This window comes from Schistocerca nitens, chromosome 6, assembly GCF_023898315.1.
Source record: "Schistocerca nitens isolate TAMUIC-IGC-003100 chromosome 6, iqSchNite1.1, whole genome shotgun sequence".
Lineage (NCBI taxonomy): Eukaryota > Metazoa > Arthropoda > Insecta > Orthoptera > Acrididae > Schistocerca > Schistocerca nitens.
In genome coordinates, this window is record NC_064619.1 from 632,152,642 (window position 1) to 632,168,261 (window position 15,620).

Consider the following 15,620-nt stretch of genomic DNA (forward strand, 5'->3'; position numbering starts at 1 on the left):
ACCTCCACTGTCCATTCGGCGTCTTCTCCTCGTGGTACGGCACGCGTACAGGGCCAAGTCCACTCCACTTTCATTGGCGTCCAACACTTTTTCCCAGCCGGCACTGGCACGTCTCTTTCGCCACCGTCCGGCGGCAACAAAGCCGTTTGGCATCCGTGCAAAGGAGAGTCTCGAGTCAGTACACCTGGAGGGCATTAAGGTACGCCACCAGGGATGGAGTAGGGGATCTCCCTGGCGACTACAAAGGCCAAGATTACTTCTTGATCTGGCTGCTTACAGGAAGTATTGTACTCCCGACCACCTTTTTAAAATTAAACTTACTGAGATTTTAGAACGTCATTCCGATTTTATTACTGTTTACACGGATGGGTCTAAACAGGGGGATTTTATGGGCTTCTCTGCTGTGTTTCCCGATACTGTCCATCGGGTAGGGCTCCCAGAGCAGTTCTCAGTTTACTATGCAGAACTGTTTGCCATTCTGCAAGCATTAGAGCATATGCGCCGACATCGTGGCACGAAATTCATCATCTGCTCCGATTCCCAAAGTGCTCTACACGCTCCTGAACAGATGTACCCAGCAGATCGGATGGTGCAAGTGGTGCAGGACGCACTCCTGCTCTTGCAACAGCAGGGTAAGGATGTAATTTTCTGCTGGGTTCCAGGGCACATAGGGATTCCTGGAAATGAACTTGCAGATGCGGCTGCCAAGGAGGCTTGCTCCATCCCACCTGCTGCTCGCTGTTCCGTCCCCCTGCAGGCCATTACGTCTTTCGTGACTCGGAAGGTCATGCGTTGGTGGGAGGCTCAGTGGCTGGACGTGAGGGATAATAAGTTGCGAGCGGTGAAGGATTCTGTCCGACCGTGGCTCACCTCCTTCCGACAACGACGCGCTGAGGAAGTAGCCCTTACACGGCTTGGAATAGGACATTGTCCTTTGACACATGGTTTTCTGTTACGTCGTGAGGAGCCACCAACATGTCAGACATGTGGGACACAGCTGTCGATACGACATATTTTAACTGAGTGTGTTTTATATGCGGGTTTGAGGGAAGATTTCAGTTTCCCACCAGACCTACCCTCTCTTTTAACTAATAATGAGGCGATTGTCGCTAGAGTTTTACGTTTTTGTGTGATGTCTGGCCTTCTTCCCAAAATATTGGGATTGAAGTCTTAATGTGCTGTCCAGTGGTTTGGTCACCCATTATTTGTAAGTGGTCACTCAGCCACCGTTAATTATTTTTACCTGTTTGTACTGCTATTTTATTTTTAGTTTTATATGTCTGGCCTTCTTCCCAAAATATTGGGATTGAAGTCTTAATGTGCTATCCAGTGGTTTGGTCACCCATTATTTGTAAGTGGTCACTCAGCCACCGTTAATTAGTTTTACCTGTTTGTACTGCTATTTTATTTTTAGTTTTATCTCCCTGTTTTGATGTGCTGTGTCCAATCTTGCAATTTGAACAACACCCATTCTCTCACAATTCGGCTCCGAATTGAACTTTTGGAAACGGGCGGTGATAACCTCGCTGTTGTGCGCCCTAAAACACTAATAATAATCATCATCATCATTAGCTCAGTAGTTAGAGCATTTGCCTTTAGAAGGCAAAGGTCACAAGTTTGAGTCTCGATCAGGCACACAGTTTCAATTTATCAAATTGACAGAACCAAATGCAAGTATAATACTGAGACAATTTTCATGTATAAGTGATTCATGATGCAGTGCGGGTAAATGGAGGGCTTTTGTTAATTTGCCTGCAGTCTATTTTTGTTGCCGGTCTCTTTCACTCTGATTTAAGTCAGACGCTGCGGCTTTAGGAACTGTTAATTAGAGTACGTAGATACAGGCTACATATTTTCATCTTTATATATGTTGCGCATCTCGGAAGTTGTTGCAGACCATGCAGTTTTGTTTGAAGCTGTTGGTTGGCCAGAAATAGAAACCAGGCTGTCACGCTGCAGACAAGCATTCTAACACAGCGATACGTGAACCTACATAACGTTTAGCGTGATGTAAGGCATTTAAGATGCTCGGGAAACGTCAGAGATGATTATATTACAAATTTTTGAGAACAGCGTCGACTGCTTTGGTTAACTGATATTTGAAGCATGAAGTTCACGTACCATAAACAATAAAATACGACTGGTTTGTGGTCTCCTTCTGTGTCTGGATATAGTGTATATTATCACTTACATTAGAGAATTTTTTGTCTCTACTGACAAAGTATTTTCTGATGAAAACAAAATTTTTGATAGTTTCTCGAGCCTTTAAATGGTTAATCACAATTTTACTTTCAATATTCGAATACAGACAGGTTATTAGTCGTCGCCTAGTTAAAAGTAGAAAACGTTTCTGATCACTAACAGGGCTGGAAAAGAAGTTAAAAAAATTTTATGATCTACGAAGAACAGTGTGTACGATGCAACAATTATTTAGTTGTTGCCAAACCACGTTAGAACATAAAACGTGAATATTGAGATTTATTCTGAGAATGTGAAACACAAACATACGTACAATTATGAGCACAGAAATTAATCATTGTGTGCGTCACGACAATAAACTATCACCCAGCATCTGCCGATAAGGAAAGCAAACAAAAATGCCAGGTAACGTGGCGGGCCTTGATACGAGACATTCGGTTCAGAATAAATTATTAATGTTACAAGAACAAGTCCTTGAAATTGCTGTATGTTTAGCTCGTTTGAATCTATAATTAATTAGAACTAGTAAGATATCCGTCAGGAAGCCCTCAAAATCGCTCCATTTTTCATATGTATTTACATTCGTGGAATTCGTTCGACTTGCCAGCGCATCTGCCATCTCTTCTAGGAAACACTCGAACGAATGTGGTTAAAGTGCTGCTGGGTGACTGGCTCACCCAGGTTTTAGGTAAGAGGTCCAGCAGTCACGATTACCTACTTGTTTCACTTCGATATCTGTTCTCTTTTCCTTGTGTTTCCTTTCCTTTTTTAGTGCGTTTCTTTTCCTCTTGTTTTGCCTCTGTATGTGAGGATTTGGAACTGCGTCAGGTCTGTGTCTTTTAGCCGTTCTCCTTGTTCGCTGTCCGTCTTCGTCCCTTCAGCGCATGTGTTCCTGTTTCTATGCGTTTGGGCGCTAATGACCACGCTGTTTAGCGCCCGAAAACCTCAAACCACACACACACACGCGAGAAATAAAAGTACTGTTTAAGCTACCAAACGTACTGGAACTAACGTACGCAGCTTTTTCACATGTCACGGCCGAACGCTGGCGGAATATAGAATGCCACCTCACAAAAGAAGATTACTCTAATCCAGATAAGAAAGGAGCTAAGAGATTACCACACGACTGACGAATTAATACTTTCAGTGGCTTCAGTATTGAACAATACAATGAAATCCCTGCCGTACGGATTTGCATCACACATAGCTCGCTCAGAAAAAGTACGCTGTATTTAAGTATCTTTTAGCCGTTCTCCTTGTTCGCTGTCCGTCTTCGTCCCTTCACCGCATGTGTTCCTGTTTCTATGCGTTTGGGCGCTGATGACCATGCTGTTTAGCGCCCGAAAACATCAAACCACACACACACACTATTTTCTTCACACTTGTTTGTGGCTCTGAGCACTATGGGACTCAACTGCTGAGGTCATAAGTCCCCTAGAACTTAGAACTACTTAAACCTAACTAACCTAAGGACATCACACACATCCATGCCCGAGGCAGGATTCGAACATGCGACCGTAGCGGTCGCGCGGTTCCAGACTGTAACGCCTAGAACTGCTCGGCCACACCGGCCGGCAACCTAGGTGTAATCATTTATAATAATTGCAGTCTGTTATGTTATGTATTATCTCGGCCCTACCTAAACTGGTGCTGAAATACAGTATGTTACTAAATGAGTAGGCTGAATTGATGGCATTTTAAATTATCATTTGTTTGTGTTTTTATATAGTACTTTAACTTGGTTAGGATGGTTTCGATATTTTATGCCTAAGTTGTAATGTGAAATGTCTGTTATTTTTCATATACAAAATGTGTCTTCGCGTGGAAAGAGTATACTTTACGTTTCATGTAATGTTTTAGCCACCAATATGGTGAATATGTATGGAAAATAACAGTGTAATAGGTACACATTTTATGTCAATTTGAAAGAAATATGTTGTTATCTAGTGTCTATAATTAATACTTTCGTTCCACACCCTGCAGAATAATACCTATATTTTCACATACTTTGCGCCATCACGAGTTTAAAATGTGTATGTTTGACAGCTTTCGGTTTTGTTACTGAAACAGTTTCATCTATGCAACAGTTAAATCACATTCGATTCGATTTCAATGGTTACCGTTAAAAACCACTAAGAGTGAGAAACTCTAAGAGATTTAAGTCCTAAACCAGTGTGTGTAATCTATAATGTTTCATGTATACAAAATAAATTCTACCGATCCTCATTTCAGTGGCTATGTATAATCAATGTACCTCTGACAGCACATGTAGGTGGTCGAGGTCCACAGTTTTTGTGACGTAGTATTTTCTTAGTTTTATTTTTGACTTTGCAGCTGGTTACACTTTCCGTCAAAACAGCCTTAAGTTAAACAGAGGAAAACCATGTGTTGTGTGCGAATCCTGTAAAAGCAGCTCTGTATTGTTCTTCATATACTTGTGTATGGTATTTTCTGTGTGCAGAGATTGGGAGCAGCCCAGCATTCGTCTGTTGGACCATGAAAAACCGCCTAAAAACCATACTCAGAGAGGCCAGTGAACCAACCAATGGACGTAAGTCCAATGTGTGGACTCCTTTCGTGTCTGGTCCACCTCCCTGTCCTGCCAGCTAGCTCACCGTAGCCGTACAGTCAGATCTGTAGCTTCGCTAATGTGAATATCACATTTCACTCAAATTAGAGTAGTGCCAGCCCACTATTTCACTCCGATATTCTTATTCACGTTCTGCTGCCATAGTTCACTATGATTTTTATGTAAATCACACAAAAAATTATTTCTATTCTTCTTATGATTCAAACAACGTTAATATAATATCATAATTTACATTAGTATTACGGTTAAAGTGATATATAAAGAATCACTAACGCTATATTAACAATATCACGATCAGTATTTTTACATCTGATAAAAATTCAAGGGACCAAGCGAGGCGGCGCAGTGGTTAGCACACTGGACTTCCGTTAACGAGGACGAGGGTTCAAACCCGCGTCCTGTCATCCTGATTTGTCTAAGTCGCTTCTGGCAAATGCCGGGATGGTTCCCTTGAAAGGGCACAACCTACTTCCTTCTCCATCCTCCCCTCAAAAAAATGGTTCAAATGGCTCTGAGCACTATGGGACTCAACTGCTGAGGTCATTAGTCCCCTAGAACTTAGAACTAGTTAAACCTACCTAACCTAAGGACATCACAAACATCCATGCCCGAGGCAGGATTCGAACCTGCGACCGTAGCGGTCTTGCGGTTCCAGACTGCAGCGCCTTTAACCGCACGGCCACTTCGGCCGGCCATCCTCCCCTCATCCCGGGAACCAATGACCTTGCAGTTTGGTCCTGTTGTACAAATCAACCAACCAACCAAGTATTCACAGAACCTAGATCCTTAATATGATAGTCCTCTGTTGATGCGAACTGTCTGACAATCACGAGGAAGCAATCGTTATATGGATTTTTTTTCTTTTAGATCAGAATATATGCACTAACTCACATCCTTTCTCTTTCTTGTCTTATGGTATCAGTTACTCAACTGCGATAATTACTTTTCAAGAACGTTTACTCTTACCCGCTAGCCACACTATTAAAGTCATTATAACTGAACTATTACACTTTCATCCTATCAATGATTTCGCCAAACACAACTACAACTTTTACCTGAAAAGTTTTAACAACCATTTTAAATGCTTGTATGTGACGCTCAGAAGCGGTTATTTTGCTACTACTTTTGGTTCAAAAGAACTTTAGTTTCTCAACATTTGGGACGGACGCAGAGCTAATCCACAAGCCCTCCAATAGCTGACACAACTCGTTTGATCACATCGCAGTGTGGTTCATTTGACATTGATCCATAAACATTTGCTCAGTAGTTTGACGATTAACTGACTAAAGGACCTTACTTTTAGCCGGGCAGGTTAAAAAAAAATACACACACACACACACACTTTTAGTAGACACAAATAAAAATAAAAATTTACTTTTATTAGATTCTACTAGTCATAGGACAAATCTGATAATTAAAGTTTAAAATAACGTTCAACGTAAGTGCCTAAGTATTGATGGGCAAGAACTTGGATTTCAGTCGTTAAAAAAAAAAAAAATAAACACTTTTAGTAGACACAAATAAAAATTTACTGTTATTAGATTCTACAAGTCATACAGCAAATCTGGTAATGAAAGTTTAAAATAACGTTCAGCGTAAGTGCCTAAGTATTCATGGGCAAGAAATTGGATTTCAGTCGTTCGTGTGAGTCAAGGACCTGAATCGCATACAAGTATTGTGGTTCGTTTATTAGAAGTGCGCGTCTGTAACTCTAAATGTTGATACATTACATCTGGTTGCTCGTATGAAAAACCAATTACGTTTGCTGCTAATTTATGACTTTACATAGCCATAATTTTTGAAACATTTTGACTCCATAACTGTTTGATTGATGAGAATCTCTGGCCATCAGGATCCTTGATGGATTTTTGAAAATTATAGGCCTGTTAGGACAGTCAGTTATATTTTGGGACGTTATGGGCTAGGGTAATGGGTAGTGCTTCTTATTTGACATTTTTCTTTCCTAGGGGACATCCTGAATTAGACTCAAGACTGATGTTCTCAGTCACAGACAAAAGTGAGTCCTGCAGAATTACGATCACTGACTGGTCGCAGGCTACTTAAATCCACTTTGAAGTCTGAGCAGTAGTGAGGTTGTAAAAAGCACTTGTACGTGAACACCTGAACAAATACAAATGCCTAATCATTTTTCGTTTCACGCATCGTGAAAAATGCGTTTCATTGTGGAAATAATGTTTGAGGCAAGAAGTGATATGTTTCTAGAACAGCAATATTGCCTTATATGCAGGTGTACTGGCTTGCGTAAATTCTGGGTAATCAGTTAAGAGTTTGAGAAAGATTAGTGATCATATGATGTCTTTATAAACTGATATGAATAAAAATATCTAGACAACAGATGAAATGCAATTTGTGAACAAAGTTATTTCAGTTTATTTTGTTTAGTTTCTGATGAAAGATTCTAATTTTAGAAATAAAGTCCGTAAACATTCATCTCGTGATTTTAATTCTACACCTGAATGAGACGCAACGAACCAGCCTTTGACATATCACCACATTACGTGTAGAGTGTAATGTAACCAAGGTATACGAATTTCTGTTCATATTACTGTCCTACTCACCACTGTTTTCACAGCTGAAATATTCGCAGAACGTTACCTCTGCCGCGACTGCGTTGTCCGTATCATCGCGCAGAACTTCCGTCTACCTGCAGCGGTCTCGGGCGCTCCCAAAATGTCTCAACACCCATGCAGACACCATGTCATGCTTCTTCTTCGTGTGAACCTCCTGCAACAGAAAGAAGCAGTCAGATTAATTCAGAATTACTTTCCGCATTAATAAAATGTATACTTATCCTAAAAAAGGGGTTTCAGTATTTGCACTCGAACAGAAAGCCGCTTTTCGGATTTTCTGTAATTCACCCCGTTTTCAGGTATGCCCTGCAGCAGGTGAAGACATTGTGGCTAGTTTAGAGATAGCAAAACTCTAGGTCCGTTTAAACAGTAAGTTCTCTCTGTGCTGAGTGACAGGAGGAGGATTTTCTTCGACGCCACTGGCAGATGACGAAGCATGGTGCAGTATTGTATATTATATTATTACTTTACGTTAAATGAAACTAAGATATTCAAATGTATTAACAGCCATCAACTTATTTTTCAATCACGCATTAGCTATGTAGCTTTTATTTCAAAAATCATGTGCTGTGACAGCCTCAGCACTGTTGTATTCTGATTGTCGCGCTGTTAATACACAGTATGGAAATGAAATGAAAGTTTGGCGTCATTGGCCGGGAGGTCCCTTGCGGGGCAGGTCCGGCCGCCTTGGTGCAAAAATGGTTCAAATGGCTCTGAGCACTATGGGACTTAACATCTGTGGTCATCAGTCCCCTAGAACTTAGAACTACTTAAACCTAACTAACCTAAGGACATCACACACATCCATGCCCGAGGCAGGATTCGAACCTGCGACCGTAGCAGTCGCGCAGTTCCGGACTGAGCGCCTAGAACCGCTAGACCACCGCGGCCGGCGCCTTGGTGCAGGTCGAGCGCCGGATGGGGATGAAATGATGATGAAGACAGAACAACACCCAGTCCCTGAGCGGAGAAAATCCCCGACCCAGCGAGGAATCGAACCCGGGCCCGTAGGACGGCAATCCGTCATGCTGACCACTCAGGTATCTTTTTTAATCTTTTTTCTATTTTATTTAATTTTTTTCTGCTATGTACATACATATACACATACATACATGTATATATACATACATATAGTTACGCATGTACATACACAGGTAGATATATATCAATATTACAGCAGATAACATAGTCCAGACCATCCAGGATGCCCTCCTCTAACTACAGCGACTGTGGAAGGCGGTGGCTTTCTGCTGGGCTCCGGGGCATGTCGGCATTGCTGGAAATTCAAGGGCAGATCTCGCAGCCAAGGAGGCGTGTCTCGATGCACAAGTATCTCAGTGTGCTATACCCCCGCACGCACTCACCCAATAAGCTCCGTATAAGTCAAGCCCACAACGCATGTGTGGTGTACTTCCTTTCAGCCCCATCGACGGGACGAGGTTCTCCTCACTCGGCTTCGAATAGGCCACAGCCCTATGACGCATGGCTTCCTACTCCAGCGGGAGGACCCTCCAATGTGTGGTGCTTGTGGCGTCCAGGTCACTGTGCGCCACGTTTTATTGGATTGCGTTTTATTTTCTGACAAGCGGGCCGCGGCTGACTTGCCAGCGAACCTGCCATCTCTTTTAGGCAACACTCGGACGAATGTAGTTAATGTTTTAAAGTTCTGTGCCATGTATAATGTTTTTACGAAGATTTTAGGGAGAGGATCTTAATTTGCTCACTGTGTGACAAGCCCGCCCATATTTTATGTAAGTGGCCAACCAATGACAATTTTCTGTGGCATTCTTGTTGCTACGTTTTCCCTTTCCTTACGTTTTACTTTCTTATGTAGCATTTTCCTTCTTGTTCTGCTTTCTTTGCGTGTGTGCTTCAGTTTTATTAGGTCTGCCCACATTCGTTCCCTTTAATGTGTGTAAGGGCGCTGATGACCTCGACGTTGGGGGCAAATAAGCCCCAACACACACACACATAGAAAGAATGTGAACTATCAGTCCGTTATCTATTACTGTATGTAAGCAATAATGGTCACTATCATACTTCAACGGTAATATATCGTCGGATGGATAATAGGTGGAGTAAATAGTGGCAAATGTAACACTATTGCAGGCCATAAATGTTATATGATGGGCATGAAGTTTTAATGTATTTAGTTATTAATGAATTTCCTTGTAATTTTTCCTCCTATCTATGTAATTATGTAGTTATGTAGTTCTCAATTCGTTCGAGCAATCAATCACTCATAATAGGAAACACAATCATAGCTCAGTCACTCAAAATGATTCAGAAATTTTACTTGTTAGAATGAAATCAGGCGATGATTCTTCTTCTCTGCAGGCTCGTGCTTTGCGGCAGTCTGCTAATCTGTACAAAAAAAAATGCCTCGTAATTTTGGGAGCGGTGTATAATCAGTCGGGAAACCTCAGATCAAGCGGATATTTGGCTTTGATGAAGTTTAACCTTCCGAAGAAGTAATGGAGCTCTTGGATTATTAAATGCAGGTTCGTATCCAGTCTTTTGAAAGTTCCCTTCTGATTAACAACTACGCAATATATCGATGAATATCATTACTTCTCAAATGTCAAATACCCACCTTTTGTATGAAGGAGCCATATATATATATATTTCCCTTTTAATCGTACAATTTCGTATCAGTTATCTTTTGTCATAAATCTCAATATTCAGATTACAATTCTTCAAACAATGCTCAGGCTAATCGGCTCGAAGATCATCTCGGAAGCTTTTTTTTAACATCCACCAGAGAGAGTTCTACAAAGAATAATTATGCGCTCATGGCATAGCTATTGTATGAAACTATTTTGCGCATGCATTCTTCGAGTATGAAGATAGAAAATTAGTAAACGTCATTCAAGGGTAGAATTGTATCAGAATAATTCATCGAATATAAAGAGATATTACATCCTTTTATAAACCTATTTATGCCAGGGACCTATGACTTAGTACCAAAGATATAACGGATAAGAGAATTAAGATATGACTGAGACATCCACTTAGCACTTACTGACCTCTGATAAGTCTGGGATGACTGTAAGACTGATACTTCATAAGATGTTGTGTGCCCTAAAACACTAATAATAATAATCATCATCATCATCAAAAGAACTGAAAGCACCGTCGCAGTATCGTTTTTGGAAACATCCCATACAGCATTGTGTTTCTAAGCCCCCAGGCGCTCGGCATTCATTTGCTGAGTATGGGCTTGGCGACCCCAAGGTTCCTGAGTTGGTGACAAGCTCTGGGCATGCTTCAGCGACCACCGAGCGGCGCGATGGTGGAACGTTGTGCGTCTCAGGGAATGGGGATCCTCGCTTGACTGGCTGGATTGCAACGATGGAATAAACCTCTATAAAAAAAAACCTCAATCTTAAGGTGTGCTGTGCATAGATGAGATGCTTGGCTGTTGAGGTGGAACAGTTATTAGCGGGCAACCCCTGTGTAACCTAAAGTCTATTAAGTGGTTGCGCAATGGTTCCTCGCTTGTTGAGACTAACCGGACAAAGCAGGTGGAACTCCTTAGGAAGTCACGGAAACTGGCTGAGTACAACATTATTGTTGAGTTGCATAACTCCTTTAAGTCCAGCAAGGTTGGGGTAACCTGTCGTGATATTATGGATATAGACGTTGCTGAACTCAGACAAGAATGGGCACCACAGGGGATCATAGATGTGGAACAAGGATCACGCAAGAACAATGGAGAGACTGAGAAGACTGCCACTTTTATTGTGAATGAATATTGAAGACTGAAAACATCATGGCAGGTTTCCTCCTACTTAGGGTTCCGCCCTGTGTGATGTCTGGCCTTCTTCCCAAAATATTGGGATTGAAGTCTTAATGTGCTGTCCAGTGGTTTGGTCACCCATTATTTGTAAGTGGTCACTCAGCCACCGTTAATTATTTCTACCTGTTTGTACTGGTATTTTATTTTTAGTTTTATCTACCTGTTTTGATGTGCTGTGTCCAATCTTGAAATTTTAGCATTTACAATTCTCGGAAAGATCGGCTCTGAATTGAACTTTTGGGAACGGGCGCTGATAACCTCGCTGTTGTGCGCCCTAAAACACTAATAATAATAATCATTATCATCTATGTACCTAACCCCAAGCTATGTTTCAAATGCCAGCGTTTTGGGCATACAACGCTAAGTTGCAGTGCCGAAGCGACTTGTGGGAGATGTGGAAAGGCAGCCCATGAAGCTGGGACTGACTGACCATCTCCAGCAGTCTGTAGTAACTGCTCTGGAAGCCACCCAGTATGCAGCCAAGCCTGCCCTGTTTCTGCAGAGGAACGCAAAATTCAGGATATCAAAGCGATTATGCGAATCCCATACACAGAAGCAAAAAAGGACTATCAGGCGATGAAACCCCCTGTCCTTTCCACTTCCTATGCTTTGTCGTTGCAGAAACCTGTTACTAAGATCGACACTTCGACTCATACGACGTCCAGTGTTCCATTACCCACCTCTAGCATCTGTATTTGCACCTGTATGAGCCAAAGTAAAGTGAAAGACATAGCGATTCAAACAGTTACAATGGAAGATACCAGTAATGCTTCCACAGTGCACAGCCCGAAGGCACCCTAAAAGCAGAGCGTCCCTCAAAGCCAAGTTTCTTCAAAGAAAAGTGGCTCTCACGAACCCATTTCCCCCTCATCCTTGCTAGGAAAGGGAGCAGGGAAATGATGGCAACATTCGGGTCGAAAGCTAACCCGGACACCATCAGACCGCATTCTGGCATGTCTGACTGATGGGGAGGACATCATGTATTTTGATGCCTCATCACCAGACCCAGTCAGCCCCAACAAGCTGCCTCACTCTACAAGCACCTCACGACCATGGCACAAAGACAGGGGTAAATCAAGACCACATTGACGAAATTGCTCCCATACGTCAATCGAATATAAATGCATACAAGACTCTTCTGGCGGAACTGAGACTCCTTTTACATGACAGACCCTTTTGCCTCTGCCCCCCTCCCCAGGGGCTCAGCATTCATTTGCTGAGTACGGGCTTGGCGACCCCGGGATCCTGAGCTGGGGACTGGTCAGCGCCGCCAGTCTCCTGTCACCGTAACCCCTGGACATGCTTCAGCGACCACCGTATGTGCTGCGGGGAATGGTAATCTTGGCTTGACCGCCTGGACTGTGAGGAAGGACAACCTCTATAAAAACCCCTCAATCTTCCGGTGTGCTCCGCGCCTATGAGATGCATGGCTGTTGGGGTGGAACAGTCGCAAGCGGGCAACCTCTGGGGCACCTGCCGCGCCCCAGTTGTATAAGGCTTACTCAGGCACGCGGGGCTCTGTCTGAGCGGACCTTTAGTTCCCTAGCTGCTCGTGGGACGCACATGGCAACCACGTAGTTCCCTTCACCAACTTCGCAATCAGTCAAGCGTATGAGGGAGGCTAGTCCTCCAGATATGCAGATAGAAAAGAGTAACAGGGCTCATGGAGTGATAAATGAGAATGTTTTCATCGTGATTAAGAGGAAGGAGGGCTCATTTGAAAAAGTGTCTCCTTTCTACATACATAAAGGTTTAGAAGGACTCGCAGGTACACTGAAATCTATCAAACGCCTGAGGAATGGTACCCTGTTAGTTGAGACTACTAGGGCAAAGCAAGTGGAGCTGCTTCGAAAGTCAACCAAGTTAGGCGAGTATGATATTACTGTCGAGTTGCACAATTCACTCAACTCCAGTAAAGGCGTTGTCACCTGCAGTGATTTAATGGATATCGATGTCGACGAGCTGAAGCAAGAATGGGCAACACAGGGGATTGTAGACGTGGAACAAAGGACACGTAGGAATAATGGAGTTATTGAGAAATCTGCCACCTTCATTGTGACTTTCAATTCGCCTGTCTTACCCGAATACGTTCTGGCTGGTTTCCTCCGACTTAGGGTTCGGCCTTATATACCTAACCCTATGCGATGTTTCAAATGTTAGCGATTTGGCCATACGACAATGAGTTGTGGGGGTGAACCAACCTGCGGTATATGTGGCAAGGCAGCTCATGAAGCTGGGACCAACTGCACATCTCCAGCGCTGTGTATCAACTGCTCTGGGAGCCATCCCGTCTGGAGCAGCGACTGCCCCGTCTTTGCGGAAGAACGAAATATTCAGGAGATCAAGGTGACAAAGAGGCTACCTTATGTGGAAGCCAAAAAAGAGTATAGGGCTACAAAACCCCCTGTCTTTGCCACATCCTATGCCTCCTTGGTGCACAACCGTGCGTCGCAAGTAGACTCTTCGACGCAGACCATGTCCAGCGTAGCAGTATCCTCCACCAATACCTGTACCTGCGTTTGTACCTGCCAGAGCACTCCCACTAACGATATAGCTATTCAGGCTGCTCCGCCTGCACCAACCGCTATTTCAGAGAAAGCTACAGTGAAGCCTTCGAAGACCCTCCAGAAACAGAGTGTCTCTCCACTTCCCCCATCCCCGACTTCCACAAAGAAAACGGGACTAGGGAAAGGGGCACGGCGTTTGACGTCAAACCTGCCAAAGGCACCATCGGATGTCGTCATGGCATCCCTGACTGATGAGGAGGAAATCGTCATGGATTTTGATACCTCTTCCCCAGAACCTGGCAGCCCCTCTGCTGCCACTCGCTCTACAAGTGCCTCACCAGCGCGGCGCAAAGACATGGGGAAATCTAAACCGAAACGCTGATATGGCTCCCATAATTCAGTGGAATCTGAATGGAGTCAGACCTCGCTTTGCAGAATTGCGGCTGTTAGTACAGGAAAACCTCTTTTGCATCTCTTTGCAAGAGACACATTTTAAAGAGACTGACACGCTTGTACTTACAGGATATCACATGTACAGGAAAGACGGCCTGACTGGTAATAGGGCTCAGGGTGGGGTGGCAGTGTTCATTAAAGACACATTCCACTCCTCACCTGTGACCTTAACCACAACGCTACAAGCGGTTGCAGCTCGGATCCTGGCCCAGGTTAATGTCACAGTGTGCTCCTTGTATTTACCACCCGCTGAGCTCATTGACAGTGAAGCCCTCGCACGGCTCATTGATCAGCTACCCCGTCCCTTTCTCATTTTAGGAGACTTTAATGCTCATAATGCATTATGGGGTTCCAACAAAACCTGCCCCAGAGGCCAGATGATTGAGCAGTTGATCAGGACTTCCGACATCATACTGCTGAACACAGGTCAGGCCACGCATTTTAGCACCGCTTCAGGTTCCTCTTCTGCCATAGACCACTCTATTTGTTCGCCTGTGCTTGCGGACATTGCTCAGTGGGTCGTAGACGACGACCTTCATGGCAGCGACCATTATCCTATGTGGCTCCATCTGCCAGTTGAAATGGGTCGTGTCGCACAGCCGCCGAAATGGTTGTTCCGGAAGGTAAACTGGACGCTCTACCGGGAGTTGGCTGTTTTTGAACGGTGTGAAGGCGTCCAGGATTGGGTGGATCACATTACGGCGGTGATGTACCATGCCGCTGATGTATCCATACCAAAGTCAAAGGGAACACCTGTGAGGCAGCCTGTCCCTTGGTGGAATGACGACTGTCGTACCGCCATCAGAGACAGGCGGGCGGCTTTGAGAAGATTCCGTCGGTGCCCCACTGCTGCGCATCTGACAACTTTCCGAATAGCACGGGCGCGGGCGAGAAAAATCGTTAGGGAGAGTAAACGGAGGTCTTGGCGTGAGTTCCTGAACTCCATCAATAGGTCCACATCTTCAAGCAAAGTATGGGAAGCCATTATGAGGATCTCAAGGCGATACTCTCGACCGCCACTAGCAGCTATACGTGAGCGGGGGTGTCTCCTAACATCTCCTAGAGACATCGCCCGGGCGTTGGCAGAATCTTTTCAAACTATTACGGCCGATTCTAGCCAGGACCCAGAATTTCTGCGCTATCGGGGTACACAGGAGAGGGCTGGTTTTGATTTCCGTTCAAAGAACGCTGAGGAATACAACCAGCCTTTCTCTTTGTGGGAGTTGGGCTCTGCACTGTCCGTATCTCGGGATACCGCACCTGGTCCAGACCTGATATCGTATAGCATGCTGCAGCAGTTGGATCTGCGGTCAAAGGAAGTCCTCCTTCAACTTTTTAATGAAATTTGGAAGACAGGCGACTTTCCTAGTTCGTGGAAAGAATCGATTTTAATTCCCCTTTTAAAACCAGGGAAGGATCGGACCGAACCCAGTAGCTACCGTAGCATTAGTCTCACGTGCTGCGTCGGAAAGACATTTGAG